The following is a 22,506-nucleotide window of genomic DNA, read 5'->3' as shown; positions in this document are numbered from 1 at the left end:
ATTTTCCACATAACACTCTAATGCCCCACCTAGGTCCTCCTCCACCTTCAGGCACCAGGACCTGAACACTCCTCCCACCCCACATCCCAAAATCCTTTACTTTGGTGCAATCCACCAACTCCTGTCCAAGTTCTGCTTTGTGCCCCAAACTTTATTTTACTGGGGAGGGAATATGATCAGAGGCTTAAACAGAGAGAGTATGGTCATCAGACAAAGGAAATGTGAAGACTCAGAGGTGAAAGGCATTTTGTTAAGCAAATACTGAAGAAATCATCAGCCAAGCTACTCCTCACAACATGGTGAAACAAGCCGTGCCCTGTGAAGCACACCCAGAAATCCATTAACAGTTTCACATAGCTTTCATCATGATTTAATAATGATTAGCAAGATTGTAAGATAGCAGGGGTGTAATTCCACACAGTTCCCACCTCTGGAGTTCCACCTCCCACCCCCTCCATTGGAAGCTTTCCTATTCTTTATCCCTTTGGGAGTATGGACCAGAATTCTTTATGGGGTACAGAAGGTGGGAGGTCTGGCTTCTGTAATTGCTTCTCTGCTGGACATTGGCATGTGGATTCATGGGCATTGGCATGTGGATTCATATACCCAGCCTGTTTCTATCTTTCCCTAGTGAGGTAGGACTTTGGAGAGGCGAGGCTCCAGGACACATTGGTGAGGTCGTCTGCCTGGGGAAGTCAAGATGGAATCATAGTAGTGTCTGCAACTTGGTGGCTTAAAGGCAGAAAGATATAAAGGCAGAAAGATATGAAATTGTTTAATAAACAGAAACTCGAAGGTAAGAATAAAGCAGATGAAATTAGAGGTTTTTGGGTGGGAAGAAGCTAGGAAGTCTATGTTCCAAGAGGCCCATGACTAGTAATTTTTTCCTGAGCTCGATAGCTAGCAAGCATGGCTGTTTGGTCAGTCTACACACCTGTGTCTTGAAGGTGGGTGGCTGAAAGCCCATAGTATGGCCACACCCTCACAAAGAAGGTTGCAAGAAAGCAATAATTGAGTTCCAGTGGGCAAAGGACAGATCTGTGGAGGAACCAACATCTCTAGGACTTCTGTGAGCTCCTTTCACAGAGGAGAATGTCTTTGTGGTCTTCTGAATATAAGGGCTTGGATTACACATTGAATCCCTGTGATGTTGGCAGATATGGCACAGTTGACTGAGTCCCTTCCCCTCTTCCTTGGACATCTAGGGAATTCCCTTGAGAGCAAAGTACTGATGACTGTATATACAACTGTAGATAAGCCTACTGGTGTTCTATGAGGCCATGGACATAGTACACAGATTCAGAATCTAGTAGTCACAAGAGGGAGAGAACAGACTGACCCTCCTACAACACAGTGACTAATGGACACCCGTAACTGGCTGGCCCCACTCTCCCTACACATTCAGGGTCCTTAAAAAAAGAGGAACGCCAAAAATATAAGTCAGATGCCACAAGGTTAACTTATGACAGAATGAATGAGAATTAGAAAGAACCAGATCTCAATCTTAATAACACAGAAATGAGAGTAATGATGAGCAATTTAAACAACCTTTATAAAGAACATCAAGAAGATATGTCAGCTTCACTCTAACACAGAATACACTTTGAATGAAATAAGAACACACAGAAGGAAAATAAGAAGCTGAGAGTCACTTCACAGGTGGTGAAGCAGATCTGCAGGTGTCTGTCCTTCTCTCCCCCTGTCTTCCCCTCTTCTCTCCATTTCTCTCTGTCCTACCCAACAACGATGACATCAACAATAACAGTAATGACTACAACAACAAAAACAAAACAACAAGGGCAACAAAAGGGAAAGTAAATAAATATTTAAAAAATTAAAAAAAAGAATTCCTGGAGATGCTGAAACTGAAAACTTCCAAGGGAAACATGACACACAGGCTTGATCTCACAGAGGAAGGAGACAGAGAAATTGGAGGCACAATTCTAGTTATGACTCAAAAAGAAGAGAAGTAAGATTGAGGAAAAATGAAGAAATCCTACAGGAATTGTCAGATTCCATTAGGAGAGAAAACATAGGAGCAAGGTGGTGACATGCTTAGTTGATCACACATATTACCATGTACAATGACCTGGGTTTAAGTCCCTGTTCCCTACATGCAGGGGCAGGTGGAGCTTCAAGAGCAGTGAATCAGTGCTGCTAGTATCTCTCTCTTTCTCTCTCTCCCTCCCTCATCTCTCCACCCCCTCTCAATTTCTCTCCATATCTATCAAAGTAAGTAAAATAAATAGAGATAAAACTAAAGATAATGGGTATAAAAATAGGTGGAAAGAGAGGAACCGAGAATTTACTCAAGGGAATACTCGCTGAAGGGCTGAAAGATTGCTTACCATGAAGCGTACATGTTTTGTTATGCACTGGGTCCAGATTTGAGCCCCCAGTAGTATATGGCACCTGGGCAGTGCTCTAGTACTTTGCTCTCCTTCCTTTTTCTGCTTCTCTCTGTATCTCTTGGATAGGAGCAGTGAAATATGGTGTGCACAGTCCCGATTCTGCAGAATATATAAAAATGATAAATGAATAATAGCTGAGAACTTTCCAAACAGTAGGAAAAGGTATGGAGGTGCAGAGAGAATGAATAACAGCATCTCTGCATGTAAAAAAAAATTGACACAAAGTATCACTGTTGAATTATAAAACGTCAGTGGCAAAGGAAAATAGTTAATGATGCTGGGGACCCTATTAGACACAAAAACACTCAATAAGGCAAGAGTCAGAGTTCCTCAGCAGAAACTCTATAGAGGAAAGTGGAATGAAATATTTACAGTTCTAAAAGATAAAAACTATCAGTCAACTTTATTAAGTATGGCAGAGTTGTGGAGACAGGCCCTAAGACAAAAGAAAGACAGTATGTTTTAATTTTCTCTGCTCATACTATAACATCATCTATTATCAGACAAGTTTTACCACCCTGAAAAATTTACCGTTCAAACATAATGGAGAAATAGAACTTTTTCCAGGTAAACAAAAATCAACTATGCCACTATGAGACCTGCATTAAAGAGAAATGTTACAGGTCCAGAGAGGTTGCTTAGATGTAGAACATGTTAATGAGGCTCTGTGTTCAATCCTTGGTGTCATAAAACATGGGGGTGTGGTGTTGTGGTTTCTCTCCCTTCCTTTTGCTATCTAATAAAAAGTTGACAGTGTGCTTGTGTCTGTGTGTGTGTGTGTGTGTGTGTGTGTGATTTAATAATGATTGACTAGATTCTAAGATAGCAGGGCAACAGTCCCCACCAAAGGGTCCCATATCCCGTCCCCTCCACTGGGAGGGCTTCCTATTCTTTATCCCTCTGGGAGGACGGACCAGAATTCTTTATGGGGAGCAGAAGGTGGGAGTTCTGGCTTCTGTAATAGCTTCTCCACTAGACATGGATGTTGACAGGTCTATCCATACCCTGGTCTGTTTCTATCTTTCCCTGATGGGATAGGATAAAGACCAAACAAACAACAAAAACAAAAAAAAAATCACCTACAGAAATGTCAGGAGATTGTGAGGATGTGGTTGAGCTTGGCAGGGCTTGACTTGAGGGGATGTCCATCCTGTCAGTCTCTCTCTCTCTCTACTGAGAGGTTGAGCAAGGAGGGACATGACTCCCCAAGATTTGCCCCATCTTATCAGACTCCCTGCCTCACAAAGCACCCTGCATTTTTCTGCCTCCAGGAGCCTGGCATTCCTTAAAACATTAAACCAGCTCCCCCTGCTCACCTTGCATTCCTGATATTATGGCCTATCTACATAATCACTGTTTTTCATGAAACATCCCCACCCATTCCATTCCTTTGATCTATCTTTTTTCAACCCTCAAGACCCTCCCTGCCTGTAGGGTATTATTAATCCTACCAGTTAAAACCCTTGCAACAGTTGCTAAGGAAGTTCTTACTTTTCCCAGCCCTTTTGCCTTTCTCAGCCCCTTTCCAAACCATGTCAAGCCATCTCTGTTTCTGACTTGCCACTTCCGGGTCTGCCCTTTAAAAGCCTTGGCTCTCTGATCAATAAAAAATTGAATTGCCTCACCACCATGAGCTCTGAGCTCTGTTCATGAGTCATCTCCCTCGAGTCACTGAGTGAGTAGTAGCCCAGGCTGGGTCCAGTTGCATTCTTTCCAATCCAGAGAGTACACACCTGGGAAGGGGCACCCCCATGCTAGCCCAACACAGAAAACCTTGAGCAAGCTGATAAATAGTAATACAGAATTAGAACGATAAGCAGAATTAGGCGCCTAGCAGCAGCATGTCTGGTTAAGTGCACATATCACAGTGCACAAGGACCCAGGTTGAAGCCCCTGGTCCCCACTATCAGGGAAAGCTTCCTGAGGGATGAGGCAGGGCTGCAGGTGTCTTTCTGTCTTTAGTGTCTCTGTCTTTTTCTCTATCTCCCCCAAACCTCTCAATTTCTCTCTGAATCTATCCAATAATAAAGAGGGGACTACAGTGCACAAGGACCCAGGTTCAAGTCCCCAGTCCCTATCTGCAGGGGGACAGCTTCACAAGTTGTGAAGCAGGGCTGCAGGTGTCTCTCTGTCTCTCTCCCTCTCTGTATCCCCTTCCTCTTGATTTCTGGCTGTCTCTATCAAATAAATAAAGATAATAAAAAATTAAAATAAAGCAAAAAGTTTTTTTTTTAAAGTTAAGCAGAATTAAACGAAACTAACAACATTTTATAAGGGGATGAGAGAAAGGACAGAATCTTTTTAGTTTAATGATGGTTAGTCTATACCAGCACAGAAGACTTCAGCTACATACAAACTTTTGGTAACCACAAAACAAGATTCTGGAATAGAGAGATTCAGAAGGAAAGAGAAACTAAGAAAAACAGCATAGAGTGATTCAAATGAAAGAGAAGATAAAAACACATGGAAAAAATTACAACATAAGTACAATATAAATAGCAAAAAGAGGCTAGAATGGCAGTAACTAAATCTCAGATATAATCATTCTAATATGAATGGCCTGAACTCACCAATCAAAAGCAAGAGTGACTGAACAAGTTAAAATGCACAAGCCATCTACAGTATGCAGACAAGACTCTCTCCATGTCTGAAGACAAACACTGAGTCAGTGGGAGGCTGGAGGAAGGGTTTCCAAGTCAGTCACACAGGGGGAAAGGCAGGGTTATTCTTACTGCTGAGAAAAGATATTTTCAGTAGTAAAAAAGCAATGAAACAAAGACTTAATGAACAGGAGGTTAATCTCTCAAGATGACTGATTATGTGCCTCAACATAGAAAGGTCATATGTGACATACCCGTAGCCAACATCCTACCTAGTGATGAACAACTAAGGTTTTCCCTTTAGGGAAACAGGAATGCCCCCTCTCCCCATTGCTACTCAGCATGGCTTGGAAGGCCTGGACAGAACAATTAGGAAAAGAAATAGGAACCAAATCAGGAAAGGACAAATATTGATATTTTCTCATGATATGAAAATAGTCATGGGAAGCCCTAGGACTAAAATGCAAACCTACACATTATAAATAAATACAGAGTGGTAGGATGGGGGGAAAAAAAAGCTGTTGAAGACAATCTGTTGGGTTTTGATATACAAACAATGGATCAGTGAAAAGCAAACTAAAGGAAATAGTCTTATTTATTGTCTCGTCAAACATGATAAAGTGCCTGGAGCCCCCGGCTCCCCACCTGCAGGGGAGTCGCTTCACAGGCGGTGAAGCAGGTCTGCAGGTGTCTGTCTTTCTCTCCCCCTCTCTGTCTTCCCCTCCTCTCTCCGTTTCTCTCTGTCCTATCCAGCAACAACAACAGAAGGAACAGCAATGGGAAAAAAAAAAGATGGTCTCCAAGAGCAGTGGATTCATTCGTAGTTTAGACACTGAGCCCCAGTGATCACCCTGGAAGCAAAAAAGAAGAAGGAGAAGACATGAAAAGATATCACTTTCTTATGGATTGGAAGAATACACACTTGAAATAGTCACATGACTTATAGCAATTGGTAAATTCAACAACATTCCTTTAATTTTTTTTATTGTCTTTATTTATGTATTGGATAGAGACAGCCACAAATAGAGAGGGAGAGAAACAGAGAGATATCTGCAACACTGCTTCACCACCTGTGAAGCTTTGCCACTGGAGGTGGGGACTGGAGGCTTGAACCCTGCACATTTATAACGTGCACTCAACCAGGTGCATCACGACCAGGCCCCTCAACATAAGTAAACAATAAGTTGGCCTGGCCCAGTGAAACCTTGATAACAAAAGACTCAGGGTTTGAGAGTCCCTATTCACTGAACATATCTGCAGGAATTATTTAAAAATTCTTTGTCTTTTTCTACTACCTGTATAAGATCAAATTAACAGGTCAAGGTCTATGGCTTTGCTATGAAATAAACGAATTGAGAATTACATGAGCAGGAAATGGCAAGAGTCTGGAGACACATGAAGTGGAAACAGCACATCGTAGAATAAAATACTGTGGCCACGTTAATGTGAAACGAGGTGTTTAGATAACAGAAAGGCACAGAGAAGGTCTAAAATTACGCTTACCAAGTGTACACCCAAAGTAGTTACTTTGCGGCATGTGCCTTGACCTGGCTGCCCCTCTGGTCTGTGCTGTTTGCTGTCAAGAAGATAGTGTTGGAATAAAGAGGGAAAGTAGAGACAGGAGTGCCCGACCGGATTCTGAGAGTCATGTTTCTGGCAGCACCAACTTCAGAGTCGGGCCACTTAGCTGCAAGCAGACAGCTCTCTGAAAGCTGCTTTGGGCAGCTGTAGGAGGCAGTGGCGTGAGTTTAAGAGGCAGTGAACCTAGTCCTACCACGCATGAACTCAGACCTAGGTTCAAATCCTGCCTCCCCACCCTGCTGAAAGACTTGTCTTGCTGGATCTAGGAAGTGAAAGAGATACGTCTCCCAGTATTGTGTCTAGAGACTGTTCTGTCTTTTGGATTCTGTTGATAATGGGGAGGTTTCTCTAATGGTTCTAATGGTCCTCTGGGTTGTCACATGGTGGGAATAGTTCTTATTAGCCATTTCTGTCAGGTGTACAGTGCTCACTGAACTGTGGTAGCCTGTCATGGAATCCTGCAAGATAGATTAATTATTTGCTCTGGATTAAGCTGGATTTTAATTATGGGTCACAATGAGATCCTGGTGTGATTTATCCAAGGCAATGTTAAGACTTGACTTTCTCGCTAATGGTTCGGATAGAAAGAGGGGGAGGGTAATTCTTGGGACTTGAAAAAAACGCATAAATAGCCACAGCTGGTTTAATTACAACTAAACAGATCAGAAGGAAGAAAAAAATGGTGAGGTATATGATTCCAGGTTATTCTAATTATAATTTTTTAAAATATGTGTTGGTTTGTGAAGTATTATCGACATCAAGTATTTTCATAAAGACCTTAAAGAAAAAAAAAAGCTCTCCCCATTTTTTCTTTGTGAGCTCCTACTTTCTCTCTGAAGATAGGAGCTCTCCAAACCATGCTGGCCATTTCCTCAAAATGACTTTCAGCAATTATCTGGCAGCCAGGTCTTTGCAATCACGGTGACTGAAGTGAAAGTGCTGACTAAGGGCTGTGCAGGGAGGTGACATGTGCAGAATTTTAATAGGGAGGTGGCAGTGATTCAGCCATTGGGTCATTTACTTTGGCAACCGTCATTAGCAGGTGACAAGACAGCAGTGGAGGGACGGGAAAGCCATCCCAATTATTTCCTGCTTCATTTGCTCAGTCCTACAGTCCCACCCCTCAGTCATTTTGTTTCCTGCTGGGGGTAGTGGGGGGGGGCCTGCATATTTGTCTCTCCAGTAAGATTTTTAAGCTGTGTGAAGGCATAATTAGACAAGTAGTCATAATGACCCCTGTGGTACTTAGCACAGTATTTTGTAGTAATCATTACTTTAAAATGCTGATTGAACTGAGTTTGCATATATATGGCATCCTGTCAGTTTTATTCCAATGGGGCTAGTTTAAGCCATATTCTATAATCACAGGCAAAGTGTGTTCAGTGGAGAAGCAATTACAGAAGCTAGACCTTCCACCTTCTGCACCCCATAAAGAATTTTGGTCCATACTCCCAGAGGGATAAAGAGTAGGGAACCCTCCAATGGAAGGGATGGGATATGGAATTCTGGTGGTGGGAATTATATGGAATTGTACCCCTGTTATCCTACAATCTTGTTAATCATGATTAAATCACTAATAAAACATGTGGGGTAAGCTTTGTGCTTGGTCTAAGAGATTTTGAAACTTTATTATTATTATTATTGTGTTGCTTGGGTGGTTTCGGTTAGGAGCTATAGTTGAGACATGCTGCCCAAACCAGTGTGATTTATTCAAACAAAAACAGACAATAACTTGGGTCCACCTACATCTCAGATGTCAGGCTCAGGCAAAAACTAGTAAAGTCCTGGGCCTGTTGGAATATACCTAAAATAGACCTACTAGCTATTTCCAAAATGGAGACCCCAAATCTTCACCTGCAATATTCCAGCCTTTAGGTTCATGATTAATCAACAATTTGTATGGCTTTATATGTTAACTTTCTTTTTCAGCCACTAGGTTCCAGATGCTACCATGATGCCAACCGGACTTCCCTGGGCAGATGACCCCACCAATATGTCCTGGAGCCCCGCTTCCCCAGATTCCTGTCCACTAGGGAAAGAGAAAGTCAGGCTGAGAGTATGGATCCACCTGTCAATGCCCATGTTCAGCAGGGAAGCAATTACAGACAGAAGCCATACCTTCCACCTTCTGCATCCCACAGTGACCCTGGGTCCATACTCTCAGAGGGATAGAGAATAGGAAAGCTATCAGGGGAGGGGATGGGATATGGAGTTCTGGTGGTGGGAATTGTGTACCCCTCTTATCCTATAGCCTTGTCTGTGTTTCCATTTTATAAATTAAAACAAAACAAAACACTCAGAGGAGGAGAACTAGCCAGAAGTAGACCTAACTCTGAGGTGACTGGTGACTTTTGGTGACTCTTGGTACCAGTGAACCCTTCTGTCTAACCCCAGCCTCATGGAATGCCCACAAGCCCCCTCTGCCTTTTCTCATGGGAAAGAAACACTTTGATCATTGTGCTAGTTTGTAGAGAAAGGACACATACTCTTGGCCATAGCCGCAAGATTGCCTTTTGGCCCTTGCTAAGGCTCAGACCAAATTGCTCGTTGGCTTGTTTTTCCCTGTGAACGGGGAGATGGCAGTATCAGGAACCCTCAGTGTAGATACAGGTTGAAACCTGTTTGTCAGCACATGCCTGGTGAATTCCTTCGGCTCTAGTGTTAGCCTAGTGGCGTTAGCCTACTTCATTGAGGCTGATGGACTGGTGCCGGAATAGATGATATTTCTTGTGGCCCAGGATGACTGGAAACCCCACTGAAGGCATACGCTTTGTTACACTCCTACAATGAGGGAAATTAAAAAAAAAATTTAATTGTTGTTATCTTTATTCGCTTATTGGATAGAGACCGTCAGAAATCAAGATGGAAGCAGGAGATAGAGAGGAAGAGAGACACCTACAGCCCTGCTTCACCATCCACAAAGCTGTCCCCCTGCAGGTGGGGACTGGGACTCAAACCCAGGTCCTTGTGCACTGTAACATGGGCGCTCAACCAGGCACGCCACCACCTGGCCCCAGGCGCCTTTTTTTCTTCTCTGGTTTTCACTGCTCTTTCAGTCTTGGTTCTCCCCTTCTCTCAGTTAGCAGGGACAGCTGGTGACAAGACACAGACTTAGAGTTGGGGGACAGGGTTGGAATCTGTCTCTGCCCCCTTCCCTGGCCAGTGCATTAAGCAACAGCTCAGAAAATAACAGGTCAACTCAAATGTCCTCTCTCAGCAGCGCCTAGCATGTCGTTGTACTTTGGAGATGCTCACAACCGCAGTGCACTATTGGCGACTCCTGCCTGCCTCCCCTACCGGCACGGCACGAGGATTCCTTTCCCTTGAGAGTTTGTTTGGAGGTCTGAGCAGGGGAGTGCAGCCCGGTCCATCTCTACTGGGGGGAGGCCATCCGCTTAGGCCTTGTGCACACACTCCCTTTGGGAGGGACGCACGTGGAGTGGTGAGGGAAGAAGGGGACACTGGCCTCGCCAGCCAGATCAGCCCAATCAGTCCTGGCGATCAGTGTGGTGACAACTGTCACAGCCAGATCACCCTCACATCCTCCCCTTCCTTTTCCTAAGCCAGAGTCACAATGCTTCCTGTGGCCTGACGGTATCCTCTAAGGGAGGTCGCAAGCCCTTCCTTCTGTGATATAAATGCTGTACAGAACTGAGCTTGATGGGAATCATTTAAAGGTTAGGGCAAAACAGTGAAAACCACTTCCAATCTATCCATTCGCCTTTAAATAATGAGCTACTTAATAGCAGAATTATCTTCTGCCACTAAGCGGTGACTTAAAATTGAATGGGATACATTTTCTGCTAGTCCCGCAAAAGCAGAGATATCGAAGTGATGGTTATTACTGTAGTTGAAGAATGAAGCTGGGAATCAAAAGTGAGGTTAATGTGTAACAATATTTGCAAGTGTTTATTTTTAATTGTTTAGTTATTTTTGTCGTTGCTAGGCCTTTTTCTTCTTTTTTTTTTCCATTGATTTCATAATGATCGACAAGACCGTAGGATAAGCGGGGTTCAATTGCACATAATTCCCACCACCTGAGTTCCATATCCCATTTCCTCCATTGGAAGTTTTCCTATTTTTTTATCCTTCTGGGAGCATGGACCCAGGATCATTATGGAGTGCCAAAGGTGGAAGGTCTGGTTTCTGTAATTGCTTCTCTGCTAGACATGGGCTTTGGCAGGTTGATCTATACTCCTAGCCTGTTTCTGTCTTTCCTGAGTGGGGCAGGGCTCTGGAGAGGTAGGGTTCCAGGACACATTGGTGGGGTCATCTGCCCAGGGAAGTCAGGTTGGCATCATGGTAGCATCTGCAACTTGGTGGCTGAAAAAGCATTAAGGTATAAAGCAGGACAAATTGTTTAATAATCAGGAATCTAAAGGTAAGACTATAACAGATGAGATTTGGGGTCCCCATTTTGGAAAAGGCTAGTAGGTCTATTTTAGGTATATTCCAAGGGGCCCATGACTTTACTAATTTTTGCCTGAGCCTGACAGCTAACATGCAGATGGGCTAAAGGTTTTGACTGCAGAGATGGTGTCAGAGTTGGAAGTAGGACTAGAAAGCTGGATCAGGGAAGAGAGTAGCTCCCAAATATGGGGAAAGTATATAAATACTTTTAACTGTAAACCCCATTGTTTTAATCTGGGGCCCATATTCAGCACAGGAGCCTGTGTAACCTCTGCATCCCTGTAGGTCTGAGCTCACATGGTGTGGTAATAGTTAGGAACATTCTAGGCTGCACTCATTGCAGGACCCATCTTCCTTGAGTAGTAGAGTAGGATGACCCGACCTCCCTTAGGAGAATGGGGAAGTCCCCATCATGGCTGAGCCACACTGAGGACAAGGTCCTGTAGAAGCTCACAAGAGGGTCCATTCTGTTGTTCCTGATGGAGATGAGCAGTGGCAGTGTAGACAGGGGTCTGTCAGAGGTCTAGCCCAACATGTCTGTGTGAGAATCCCAGGATTCCCTGCAGGGCTGGCTTTTTTAGATAAAAAGTGAGAGTCAGAGAGAGAAAGGGAGAGAGGGAGAGAGAAAGAGGGAGAGAGAGAGGGAGAGGGAGAAAGAGAGAGGGAGAGAGGGAGGGAGAGAGAGGGAGAGAGGGAAGGAGAGAGAGGGAGAGGGAGAGGGAGAGAGAAAGAGGGAGAGAGAGGGAGGGAGAGAGAAAGAGGGAGAGAGAGAAAGAGAGAGGGAGAGAGGGAAGGAGAGAGAGGGAGAGGGAAAGAGAGAGGGAGAGGGAGAAAGAGGGAGGGAGAGAGGGAGGGAGAGAGAAAGAGGGAGAGAGAGGGAGAGGGAGAAAGAGAGAGAGAGAGAGAAGGAGAGGGAGAGGAAGAGGGAAAGGGAGGAAGAGGGAGGGAGAGGGAGAGGAGAGGGGGGGGAGAGAGAGAGAGAGAGAGAGAGAAGGAGAAAGAGAGAGAAAGAGAAAGAAATATCATAGCACCAAAACATCCTCTAGTGCTGTGAGTCTCTGCTCAACCCTGGAAATACACATGCTATCCAGATGAGCTGCTTTGCTGGCCCTAATTTTATTTTTAAAGAGTTACTGGCTTATGAGAGAATGAACATAATGAGGGAGGGGGAGATGGCCGGGGTGGGGCTGAGTACGGCTCAGCTCTGGCATGAGGTGGTGCCAGGGATCGAACCTACAGACTCTGGGCCTCAGACATGCATGCTGATCCTCCACCAGGCTGAGCTATTTCCCGTCTCCCTTTCTTATCAAGCGATCATGAATAAAGTGCCTGCTGACTGTCACCTCACGGTGTTAGCTAGGTACTTGCCCAGTAACCACTCTTGACAGGTGAGTGCTGCTGCCATCCGCCTTTGGCACTTGAGGTGGCTCTAGGCCAGAGCTCAGTAAGCTGACCCGAGACCACACAGTCAGGAGACAGGCAAAGCGGGGCGTGAACTGGAGCGCACCCCTTAACATGTTGACTCGAGTGTTCATGCTGTGTGTCAGGACTGTGAGCAGCTCACGCCTCCCCAATCCTGGTTTCTAACCGCTCCACACCAGCTTCCGGGATGCGGTTTCACGAGCAGATATGACTGGTGTCAGGATGATTCTTCTCATCTTTCTTTTTTCTTTTAAATAAGATTCTGGGAAATGAGCTGAGGGCCTCAGGCATGCGCAGTTTCCACATGGTGAGGAGGTCTGTGACTTACTTGCTGGAGCATCTCCATAGTTGACGGCAAGGCAGGGCCCTGCAGGCAACTCCTCCTTTGTTCTGGTCCTTCTTCAAGGCTTGGTTTCCACACCGGCTCACCTAGCCTCCTCCTCTCCTCACTGGGAGGAGTGCAGTGTGTCAGGCTCAGGAATGTGGTGCACCTTTGAAAGTGTGGGTCCTGGAAGAGGAGAAAGGACCAGGTAAGGGGGAAGTTGCCCACAGGACCTGTGGTGGGGCCGGCCTGTGGCGACCCTACAGGGGAGATCCTGGTATTGTCACATCCAGCCTCATGCTTCTCTGTCCCTCCACAGTCGGGAAGCCCGGAATTGATAGGCTTCCCCGGATGACCGCCGAGCCCAGTCACCTCCTCCACCTTCTCCAGACTCACAACTGGGAGGATGCAGTGACCTTAGTAGACTTTGTCATCTTGGGCAAGCTGTGACTTTCTTTCCCTTCCCTTCCCTTCCCTTCCCTTCCCTTCCCTTCCCTTCCCTTCCCTTCCCTTCCCTTCCCTTCCCTTCTTCCCTTCTTCCCTTCTTCCCTTCTTCCCTTCTTCCCTTCTTCCCTTCTTCCCTTCTTCCCTTCTTCCCTTCTTCCCTTCTTCCCTTCTTCCCTTCCCTTCCCTTCCCTTCCCTTCCCTTCCCTTCTTCCCTTCCCTTCTTCCCTTCCCTTCCCTCCCCTCCCCTCCCCTCCCCTCCCCTTCCCCTCCCCTTCCCCTCCCCTCCCCTCCCCTTTACTTCTCCTCCTCCTCCTCCTCCTCCTCCTCCTCCTCCTCCTTCTTGGTCAATAGATGTGATTAACATTTAAACCAGGAGACTAAGTAAAATCATCCCTAGCACCTCCCCACCATATACGCATTGTGGATATGCCCCAAGACACCCCCCCCCCCCCCGCCCACCGTGGAGGTTTCAAACTGCCAGTAGTTACTCAACCCCGTTCCTATACTAGAACTGACAGGTTTTAATTATAAAGTACAGTTACAAACTGGGTACAGTGAGATGAACCACAGGGGTTAATAAGAAAACAGTACCATTCACGTCGATTTGGTCTTCTTCTCCCCCCCCATATCTTATTCTGTCTTACATCATATTCTAACATTTTTAGGCAGAAGTTGACTGAGGGTTGATGAAACTGTGGAAAGCAAAAGTCACGGCAAAGGGGTCGTCATGCTCTGTGCACGTGGGTGGACCTTAGCCATTCCATTCCAGTCGCTGAGAGAGAAGAGTGAGGTCTTGTGAGGAGCGGGACTCCCTCACTCCCGGGCTCCCTGTGGCCCTGAGCTGTGGCATGTGCTTTTTTTTTTTTTTCCCAGTGTGCCAGTCAATGTGGGACTTGCCAGACTCCACAGCCATGTGATACCACAGGAAAATCCCATGAAATCACATAAAAAGCTCCAGGGCAGTACTGATATACAGCCAGGGTCAAGAGCCGGTGAATTAGCTGGTCTCTGGGAGGGGGGCAAGGCAGTGCCCAGAAAGCAGAGTGAGACCTCTTTCCTGGGGCATGAAATGCAGCCCCCTAGAAGGGGCAAATTACCCCGACACAGTGCTCACACAGCTTACACCTCTTCACCCCTGGCATTCACTGCCAGCTTGCTGGGACTTTCAGTTTCAGAAAAACCTATAATTTATGGAATTCCTTTGAAGACGCCTCTGTGAATAATGCATATCTGCCGACCCGTCCATCAAGTGGTTTTTGTCATTCTGAGTGGGTCTGGCCCATCTGAATAGTGAGACTGGAGCCCTGCTGGACATGAAGGAGGATCGCCCTTCTATTCATAATTACCTGATGTCACTGGGAAACAGCTCTGCCCTGGATTCACAAAAGACTGCGGCTTGACACGTTACCTTTACCTTCACCGTATGCCGTTGTGTGCACTAAAAAAATGCATTTATATACGTAGTGTCTTTTGAACACTGACCGGGATTATATTCATATTCCCTCTAAGAGAAACAGATTTTGCTGAACATATTCCTTTTTCAAAAGACCATTCAGGAGCAAGGAACACACACCTGATCTTTAGGTGGGCGTCTCCGTCAGCACCCAGACTCCGTGAGTGGAGACAAATTAGCCAAGTTCATGCCCTAGGACGGCCAGCCCCAGGGCCGAAGGGGCCATGGCATTGTTGCCACCAAGCCCCACCCCCCTCCACCCCACTGCGAGAACCTTGGCTTGCTAACCCTTGTCCTCATTTATCGAGGTGAAGCTGGAGCTATTTTTACCTTTGGGTACAATGACAGCCAGTCCCACATGGAGAAGGGGTGTGCTAGGCAGCAGAGTTGCAAGAACCCTGAGTGCTTGCCTTTGTTCTTGATCTGCACGGTGGGCTCTCAGGTAACCCCCCCCCCCCCAAGGTGAGGCTCTGCTCGGGCAGACATGCTTGCATGCAGAGGGAGACCGTGCCCCACTCCCATCCACAAGGGACAGACAATGCCACCCCGCCTGAAGGCAACAATGCCACAGCTTTGCAGGATGACCTCATACTGGTCTCGTTTGTTCTGGCAACTGAATATCACCCTTTGGGGGCAGAGGAAGCCATGCAGAAATAATGACATTTGTTCCCCGTGTGTCTGTCCGTGCACAATTAAGGGATAGCTGCTCAGGCACCAGACCCCATCCTGACTAGGGTGCCAATACTTTTAAGCTCCCAGCGCTATTTCTCTGCTTTCCTTTTGACCAGGGGTGAGTTTGTTTCTGTGCGACACCTTTGGGATGAGGGAAAAAAGGTGTTTTTTTTGTTTGTTTTTTTGTTTTTGGGTGGGGGAGAGTGGAAAATTGGGGGGCCTCCACTTTGAGTCCTGGGAAGTTGGTGGGGATTCCAGGGGCTCCTTGTCTGCGAGTCTAGGTGAAAATTGCATTTGGATACTTGGTTGCTGAGCAGATGTTGAGGTGGGGAAGGAAATGGAGAAGCCTTGGGCTCCTGGGGCTACCTGGCTCCTGGCTGGTGGGGGAGGTCGGCCTGGGTTACGTCCCCGTTGTCCCCATCCCCATCCCCACACTGGCCTGGCCTAGCAGATTTCTGCAGCAACAGACAGGGCCAGGGAAAGGCAGGGTTACAGCTGCTGGTGCGGGCCTGGGCTTCAGGAATCCAGGAATCAGAGGAGGTGGGTCTTCCTGGGCACTGAGGAGCCTGGCCTGGAAATACGTGCACTGAGTGCCGAGCAGAGCTTTGCAGAGTCCGGGGTGGGTGTGTTGCTGTGTGTGCGTGTGCGTTGGAATCTGGGGAAAACTGCGTTCTCCTGTGTGTTCCCAGTCACGAACCTTATCCCTGAGGTTATGAAGAGAAGAACAGGCATTCAGACAGACAACAGGACACCAGGCCTCCACCTCCCATCATGCTGTTCGGAGGCCTGACCTTGTTGAAGGCTGTCAGAGGACCTCAGCTTCTGGTACCCCCAGACATATCTCCCAACACCCCAAGGAAACTGAGGAGTTTTTTTGGGGGGAGGAGGGGTCTATAAAATAGCCCCAAATGAAGAGATAGCATTACACAATGAAGGGAAGAGACTGTTTACATGAAAGCTCTTGTGTCAGGGCTTGTCCTTCCAGCATTATCTGTAGCAGCAAGAGCTAGAAGCAAACTAGCTGCTCAAACAGGAGGATGGTCATGGTGCACCCCCACACACACATACACAGCAGAGAATGTGAGTGGGGGTGAGGTGCTGAAAAACGTCACGCGGAGCCCTGACCCTGTAAATAATCATCCTCCTGGCCAGTGTTCTGCCATAAAACAATGAAAGGGAAACAGGACACAAAGGGAGGGAGTTGAAGAGAAAAGAAGTCAGAATGCGGGAGTCGGGCAATAGCGCAGCGGGTTAAGTGCAGGTGGCACAAAGTGCAGGGACTGGCATAAGGATCCCGGTTCCAGCCCCGGCTCCCCACCTGCAGGGGAGTCACTTCACAGGCGGTGAAGCAGGTCTGTAGGTGTCTGTCTTTCTCTCCCCCTCTCTGTCTTCCCCTCCTCTCTCCATTTCTCTCTTTCCTATCCAACAACAATGACATCAATAATAACTACAACAATAAAACAAGGGCAACAAAAGGGAATAAATAAATAAATATATTTTTTTAAATCTTAAAAAAAAAGAAGTCAGAGTGCAGCACCTCTGCTCAGGTTGAGCACCGTTTGTGAAATTGATGTGAACACCCTTTTGTTCTGAAACAATCAACACATCACAGAGCACATCATAGGGAAGGCTCCACGTACCCCTCTTCCAGCTTCCTCCCAACTATAATATAGTACAAAATCCACAAGAATCACACTGGTCCAACCTTTGGGGCTGATGTAGCCATCACTGGCTTCGCACACGTATCTGTGTGAATGTAGAGATGCAAGACATCCCGTTGTACCTGTAGCCTCGTGATATTATCACCTCAGTCAAGACGCAGAACGGGGTCATCACAGCAAACTCTGTGCTCTGGTCCTGATAGTCACGCTCCCCAGCTGCTGCCAGCCACACTCACTTCTCCATGACATTTATTTTTCCTGTGTGTGTGTGTGAGAGAGAGAGAGAGAGAGAGAGAGAGAGAGACTGAGAGAGAGTTCATGCACTGGGTCAAGATACAAAATATATTTCCATGAACCACACTCCAAGAGGAATCGTACACCACCGCTGTGGACTGCCAGTTGGTTGAGAGGATCACGGAATCCTTCAATTTAGCGTAGATGCCATCCAGGCAACCTTGTCAAAAATGAACAGGGACCTGGGTTTGAGCCCCTGCCACCCACCTGCATGAGCGCTGAAGCAGGTCTGCAGTTGTCTATCTTTATCTGTCTCTCCCTCTTTCTACCCCCTCTCAATTTCTCTCTGTTCTATTGAATAAAATAGGAAAACAAACAAAAAATGGCTGCCGGAAGTGGTGGATTCACAGTGCAGGCACTAAACCTCATCTATAACCTCGGAGGCAAAAGAGGGGGGGGGGGAGAGAGAGAGAAAGAAAGAATTAAGAAAGAGGGTGGGGCTGTGTGTGTGTGGGGCACATAGGGCAGCCCACTGCCTCAGCTACAGTGAGTTACTAAGGGATGTCAAGAGCCCTTCTCCCTTCTGCTGTTCTTTCTTCCTTCACTGTTCTTTCCTTTTTTTTTTTTTTTCCCCATCTTTCTGTCATTATACACGGCCTACGCAGCAAGGCATTTCTCTTGTGTGATATGTCTTATATAACACGTCCTATATAACACGCCATGTTAGTCTTTGTGAATCTGTGCCACACTTCTCAAAACATTGTGTTTAACAAGAAAAGCTGTACAACCCCTGACTAATTGGGATGCTGGGATGGCTGGCTGTTCTCCGCACATCTACTTGTGTTAGTTATTGGGCCAGGTGTTATAGTACTGTTCATTGTCGCTTTAAATTCTTTCTTCTTGACTGTCTTTTCCATTCTCTCTCTCTGTCTCTCTCTAACTCAAAATGGAGTAGTTTTGCCAGTTTAACTTGCTGTTGTCGATACAGTTTGTCATCCTCAAGAAGGAGTAGCGAGAGACCTGAGCAAGGGTTATTGTGAACAAGTGCATGTGTCAGGATGTGATAATGCCATAGGAGGCTGCGGACTTTGGCTCTTGTCCATTGTTTTGTCTACTCTTAGTTCTTCTTGTACTTCTGCAAGGAGGTGATTGGACATATGGAATATATAAGTAGGGCTTCCAGAGTGTTCTGTAGGTGATGATATGAATATATCATATTTACGCTCTGGCCAGTTGTTCTTGGTTTGTTAGGGAGTTCTTGGTGAGTGAATCCACATCTGGAGGACAAAGACAGATGTGAACACGTGGGCAGGATTTGTCCAGATTGAGAGGTGACCACTACTACGTAGGGAGTCTGCCTAACTGTAGGGAGTTTACCTAACTGTAAAATGACCAGGATGCAGGCTTGCTGTGTAGACGTTTGTCTGGGTGAACCCGTCTAGGAAGAAGACACCAGGAAATTGAGGAGACCAGGGTGATCTTTGATAAAGAGGTCGGTGGCAAGTATTGTTTGGGTATCAGTGATTAGGAGAGATTTTCAAGAATCTCTTGGAGGGGAGATATCTCAGTGGTAAAGTCCAAGCCTGGTGTACATGAAGGTCCAGGTATGGCCTCAGCCCTGACTGTATCAGAGCAGAGTGGTGTTAAGGTTTCTTTCTCCTCATACGAATGGCAGTAGATCATTGTGCAAGGGCCCAGGTTCAAGCCCCCGGTCCCCACCTACGGGGGGAAGCTTCACAAGTGGTGAATCAGGGCTATAGGTCTCTTTCTCTCTCTCTGCCTCTGTCTCCCCCTCCCTTATTAACTTCTCTCTGTCTCTATCCAGAATTAATTATTAATTAATTAAGAAAAGAATGGGAGGGTGAAGGGAGGTGGCACACCCAGTTAAATGTACATAGTAGGAGGCACGAGGGTCTGGATTCAAGCCCCCAGCTACCCACTGGTGGGGTCACTTCACAGTGGTGAAGCAGGTCTGCAGGTTTCTCTCTCCCTCTTTATCTCCCCCTCCTCAATTTCTCTCTGTCCTAGCCAATAAAATGGGGGGAAAAATGGCTGCCAGGAGCAGTGGACTGGTAGTGCAGGCACCGAGCCCCATCAGTAACCCTGGAGGCAAAGAAAAAAGGACGGCAGTTGATGAACTAATTTTCAAAAGGATTTCTCACTAGAGCAGAATCAACGACTGTTCCCATTCCAAGTAGAAGTCAGATCTGCTAAATGCCACTGAAACTGAACTTTAAGCCTTTCCCATCTGCGCAGTTTTTAAATGAGAAAGCATAGCATTTCTTTGGTCACCTTGCTTTTTTTAAGGATGAAGTCTCCCATATAGATGCTAGCCTTCTTATTGCCAGCAAAATGCTATTGAATAAATAAATACTTTGGGGGCCAGGTGGTGGCACCCCTGATTGAGCGCAAGTGTTATGATGCGCAAGGACCCAGGTTCGAGCCCCCGGTCCCTACCTGCACGGGGAAAGCTTTCCAAGTGGTGAAGCAGGGCTGCAGGTGTCTCTCTGTCTCTCTCCCTCTCTATTTCCCCCTCCCCTTTCAATTTATGACTGTCTATACCCAATAAATAAAGATAATAATGAAAAAAATTTAAAAATACTCCCCCCCCTTTTTTTTGAGCAAAGACACTTTTGGAGTTTGTGTGGGAGAAGCCAGTAGCCCAAAATGCACTGCATTTCTGTCCAGTATAAAAATCCCCTTGAGCTCTGCTGTGCACCAGATACACGGCCCGTGCTCTGACTCTGTTTCACACCCGACATTGTTCTGACACGTGACAGACCCTTAGATGCCAGACTGCATGTCCACTGCCGTTAGATCTGGGCTCTGCATAGGAGCCCTTGGATATTTCTAAATCTCATTGTCTGCAAGGAAATATTTTTCTTTGTCCTTTGACTCTGCATCCTTAGTGAGATACCAAGAAGCTTTCTCTTTCCTCATTAAACAGTGACCTGGCTCAAAGTATCAAGGTTTGTCTTAACGAAGAAAGCTTGCTCAGGTCTAAGGTTTGGGGAGTGATACGGTGTTGCTTGCTTTGTAGTCTGCTGAATGGTCTCCAGAGCCTTATCCTCTCTTGTCAGGAACTGGTCAGAGGGTCATCCCGGACATCTCCCTGCATTCTAGTCTAGAGTTCTCTTAAAGTCCGTGATTGTGGACAGACCGTCTGATTTCTGTATAGATGGCTCCTTGTTACATAGACATTGACAGGCATACAGAGCAACACTGTTCCCACTTACTTCCCAAGTAGTCATCCCAACACATCATCAGCTAATGAAAAAAGGACTGGGTGGGCCTCTTGGGTAGAGTCTGTAGCTGTTCCCTCCAGACAACTTTGACTTGGTTCATTTGTCCAGAGCCCCAGGAGACCACTTCTGCCCTGGGCTGGTGAAAGCCCACTGGGACACTGACTTGCCGTGTGGTCAGCAGCAGCCAGTCAGACAGCTAGCAGTCATCCCATCCCGGGAGCCGAGTGGCTCCTTGATTAAAACGATTGGAGAGCAGACACCAGTGGGATGGCCAAAGAGGCAGCTCAGTGATAGAGCGCTGGAATTGCAAGCAGGCGGGCCTCCGTGTGATCCTGGCATTGCACATGCCACAGTGATGCTCTGGTGGGTGTGTGTCTCCTCTCTCAATCTCAGTCCCCCCCCCCCGCTTAAATATGTATTTAAATAACGACACCAGTGGAATGCAGCAAATGAGGAAAAGGATGGTTAGGAAGGCTTGTCAGCATATTTTCTTAGCTGAAGCATCGAACTCAGATGATGCAATTAGTCTCCTTCACTCGTTTTTTTAAAAGTGGAAGGGCTGTCAGAAGATCCTAGTAGGAGAGGACCCTGCAGGCGAACTCTGGCCATAGCAGAGGAAGCACTTCGGCTTCCTGATCCATTGTAGCCAATGGCCCATCCTAGCTGTAGAGACCTGGATGCTGCTCACAGACAGGAGAGGCAGACAGCAGCTTGTGACACCTGCCATGCTGCACACAGAGCTCTGCCTTTCTTGTCCTTTCCCCTTCTTGGCTATTAGTCGGAGAGGCCTGAGAAGGGACTGTTGGAGGTGGGAAGAGGAAATAATTAGCAGATTTGAGCAGGAACTGTTGTAACTGGTCTGTCAGACTCACAGGTGCTACATGGGGTGTCCATGATTGGATGTCGTGGACCCCTTTCAAGGCACGTGCAGATAGCAACGCCCAGCAGAACAGGGGCTCTCCTGGCTGTTCCCGGGTGGCTCAGAGCTGGCGGTGCTATCTTAATGAACTGTGGAAGGCAGAATAATCAAGTCTTAAAAGCTGTGTCCAATTTCTCTTAAGAAGAGAGAGAGAGCCCGAGGCAAAACGCTGCAGGTTCCAGGAAGCAGCAGCTAAGCTGGTCCTGATAGTCATTATCACCAGGCAAAGGAGAGGTGACACTGAGCCTGTCACTTGCCTTGCCCAAGCAGTCTGGGGCTGTGTCACTGTAAGGGAGAGAAGGGAGCCCGTGGTGGTTTTTTTTTTCTCTCTCTCTCTCTAAAATATCCTTAAAATGGAGTCAGTAATGAGCTGAGGAGAGGAACAGGGTTTAGAAAGAGAAATTTCAGTTAACTGGATAGCTGAATTAACTATCTGTGTGTGACTTTGGTGTGTGTGTATGTGTGTGTGTGTGTGTGTGTAAAGTCAGGCTTTAAGAAAATATACTCAACCACAGCCCTCCCCCCCACCTGCAGGGAGGTTGCTTCACAAGCCGTGAAGCAGGTCTGCAGGTGTCTCTCCTTCTTCCTTCCTCTCTGTCTCCCTTGCTTTCCTAATTGCTCTCTCTCCTATACAATAAAATGGAGTAAATGGCCGCTAGGAGCAGTGGGTCCCTGAAGGCCAGCACCAAGCCCCAGCAGTAACCCTGGCGGCAAAATAAGTCAATAAATATAAATAAGAATAAAAGAATAATAGTAAAAAGAAAATGTAGTCAACTGGGTGCTGAGACGGTATGTGCACAAGTCATTAAATTCCAGAGACTCAATGTTGAAGTTTGATCTTTTAACAAGATGGGCTCACAAGTTGAATATTGGCTCTCATGCAGCTATATTGCGTTTCCATCACTTTATATTCCCCAACAGATTTTTTTTCTTGCTGAAATCTAAATCCATGCATTTGTGAAAGACTTACGTATTAGTCATACTCTGATTTTAGTTTTGGAAAATGTAAAATATCTTTATCATAAGCAAGGAAACTATTACAATGAAAAAAAATGTGTTGAAGTAGAAATTCAGGAATCACATCCCATTGAGTTTTATGCAGTATTATTTTTTTAAAAGAATTTTATTA

The 22,506-nt window shown here is 46.4% G+C and overlaps 1 non-coding gene across 1 annotated transcript; it reads right to left on the bottom strand.

The window, feature by feature from the left end:
• Positions 1-2,819: 2,819 nt before the first annotated feature.
• Positions 2,820-2,945, bottom strand: LOC132539186 (small nucleolar RNA SNORA55). Its single transcript, XR_009550481.1, has one exon. It is a non-coding gene; the product is annotated as a small nucleolar RNA SNORA55 (small nucleolar RNA).
• Between the last annotated feature and the right edge of the window lie 19,561 nt (positions 2,946-22,506).

This window comes from Erinaceus europaeus, chromosome 6 (assembly GCF_950295315.1).
Source record: "Erinaceus europaeus chromosome 6, mEriEur2.1, whole genome shotgun sequence".
NCBI lineage: Eukaryota > Metazoa > Chordata > Mammalia > Eulipotyphla > Erinaceidae > Erinaceus > Erinaceus europaeus.
This window is presented reverse-complemented; position numbering and strand designations above follow the sequence as displayed.